Here is a 2932-nt window from a genome sequence, read left to right on the forward strand (position 1 = left end):
CCTGGGTTCAATCCCTAGTCAGGGAACTAGATCCTGCATGCTGCAACTAAGACCCAGTGCAGCCAAATAAATAAAAATAAATATTAAAAATATAAAAATAGCTGCTTGAGAAAAAGGAGGAGAAAACGTGGGAAAGTAGAGACGCTGAGGGTACACATCAGCTGTTTCGTTGGCAAGTTTGCCAGAAACTTCCTTCCATTCATATTACACGGACACAATTATTCCAACTGATCATCTATGGCTGCAAAGGGGCTTTTGAAATATGATGTTTGTAACACATAATCATGGCTCAAGTAAAAACTGGAGTTCTGCTACAAGCAAGAAGAGAACAGATATTGAGGTAAGAATCCAGCAGAGTCCACCACAACCTGAACAGTGTCTGTGCTGGTCTTCAGATTTGAGAGGCTGCCATAGTTAAGTAGGAAGCCTAGAGTTCAGAAAAGCTGGATTGGCTCTCACTTCTATCCAAGTATCCAAGTGACTTAGTCATCTCATCTGTAAAATAGTTATTTCATGGTTAAAAAGTAATTGTTGCAGAACATGACAGGATAAGCATATAAGATAACCCCAAGATAACCCACAAGAGACACAGGTTCAATCCCTGGGTCAGGAAGATGCCCTGGCGTAGGAAGTGGCAACCCATTCCAATATTCTTGTCTGGAAATTTCCACAGACAGAGGAGCCTGGCAGGTTACAGTCCATGGAGCTGCAAAGAGTCAGACACAACTGAGCAACTGAACACACACGTAAGATAACCCCTTGTTTAAAATATCTCCTGGATCCGTTACCTGATCTAAAGCGCATAGGATGGCCAAAACTTTGAGCTGAAAGGGACATTTAGCTCAACCCCTCTCCCAATATAGGAATGTCTGCCATAGTAACCCTGACAGATGGGCCCCTGTCTTGCGCTTGAGCACCCGTAGAGTATGTAACTTTGCAGTTCTGTGGGTGGACAGCTCTGGTTGTCAGAGGGTTTATCTGGATGGTGGTCTAAAAGCTGCCTCCCTTGAACCCCTGTCTCCTGAAACAGCAGAGAACAAAGTCATTCTCTGTTTTTCATGGCAGTGCTTCAGCTTTTGGAGGACAGCTCTTCCGTCATCACTTAGACTTCTACCCTTCAAGGCGAGCATTCTGGATTGTTGCAACTGTTTCTTAGGTAACCAGGTGCCCATCCTTCCCACCATCTGGGTATCTTTTTCTATATTAGTGTTTCTCAAACTCTGTTGACTATGACCCAGAGGAAGAAATCTATTTCATGTGTCATCAGTATACATACACATGCATGTAATTGAAACAAGTTTCATAAAACAACGTGTAGCCTTATTAGCAGACACAAACTTGTTTATTTTCCAATTCAACTCTATTCTATTCAATCTATTGTGTTCTAATTTATTTGTTAAAGGCAGGTTTTTATTCACTCAATGGATTTCATACTCACTCATGGGTGGCAACTCATAGTTTGAAAATTACTATTTCGGATGCATTCCAGCCTATAAATATTCCTAGAAGGTAGAACCTTGATGCTGCAGGCTGACTGCAGTAAGCAAAAAGGGCTTTTACTTACTGAGACCAGAATTTAATGTCTTTATCTTAAGGAAATCTGTTGTTCGCTAAGCTATGTCGAACTCTTTCCGACCCCATGGACTACAGTAAGCCAGGTTTCACTGTCCCCCGGAGTTTGCTCAGGCTCATGTCCATTGAGCTGGTGATGCCATCCAACCATCTCATCCTCTGTCACACCCTTCTCCTCCTGCCTTCAATCTCAATCTAAATGCATTGAATTAGAAAGTAACACTTTCACATCATTTGGCTGAACATTTGAGTCAGTTATAACTGACTTTCTCTGTGTGAACAGCTTCTATCTAAGCCTGCTCTCCCCCACCCTCTCCTTGTGCAACTGATTTTTTTAAACCTAGATACACAGCTTTAATTTAATCCTATTAAACTTCATGTTTTTCAAGTTTGACTTTTTTCAATGTTTCAAAAACTTTTTGGACCATTTTTGTCATTAATCTTTCCAGCTTTATAGCATATGCATATTTTATAACTATACTTTCCACGGAATAATAATTTTATGGTTTAGCCCTTAAAAGATAACTCTGACCTAAAGTCTCTGCCCATATTATAGTCTTTTATAAACAAATGGGTGAAAAAAGAAGCAAGAAAGACAGAGATCTGTGGTACTAGACAAGAAAATAAAAGTTCTAAGAGGCTGGATTTGAAATGATTTATATATATATATAAATGAGTATATATATATGCTGCTGCTGCTAAGTCGCTTCAGTCGTGTCCAACTCTGTGCGACCCCATAGACGGCAGCCCACCAGGCTCCTCCATCCCTGGGATTCTCCAGGCAAGAACACTGGAGTGAGTTGCCATTTCCTTCTCCAATGAATGCAAGTGAAAAGTGAAAGTGAAGTCGCTCAGTCCTGTCCAAGTCTTTGCAACCCCATGGACTGTACAAATATAAATATATATAGGTTTTCTCCTTAAACTCAAGTTAGATAATGTTTACCCATCATGTGGCATGAAAATGACAACATTTGTTTCAACCTTCATGGGCACTCAATTTTGACAGTCAAGCATATATGGCCTGTATTGCCGAGCCCTGGGAATTTCCCCCAGAAACCCTGGAGGGATGGAGATCCCCTGATGCAATACCATCACTTCCAGCTAGAAAGTAAAGGGGGGTAAGTGTGCACAATTTTCATTCGTTTATTTATTCATCTGTTTATTCTAGAAATAACTGTTGTGCCAAACACTGAGAAGCAAAAACAGGGAGCCTTAAATTAGGCTGTGGGGGTGTGGAGGACAGAGGAAATGCAAAGCAGGGAGGCCTAAGCATCTCCTCCTACTCAGGGAGGAGGCAGTAATAATTTTCAGCCCTAAAGTGTCAGCTCAAGAAACAGAATGAAGTAAGTCAGAAAGAGAA

The sequence above is a fragment of the Bison bison genome, unplaced genomic scaffold (assembly GCF_000754665.1).
Source record: "Bison bison bison isolate TAMUID 2011002044 unplaced genomic scaffold, Bison_UMD1.0 scf7180017864491, whole genome shotgun sequence".
Taxonomy (NCBI): Eukaryota; Metazoa; Chordata; class Mammalia; order Artiodactyla; family Bovidae; genus Bison; species Bison bison.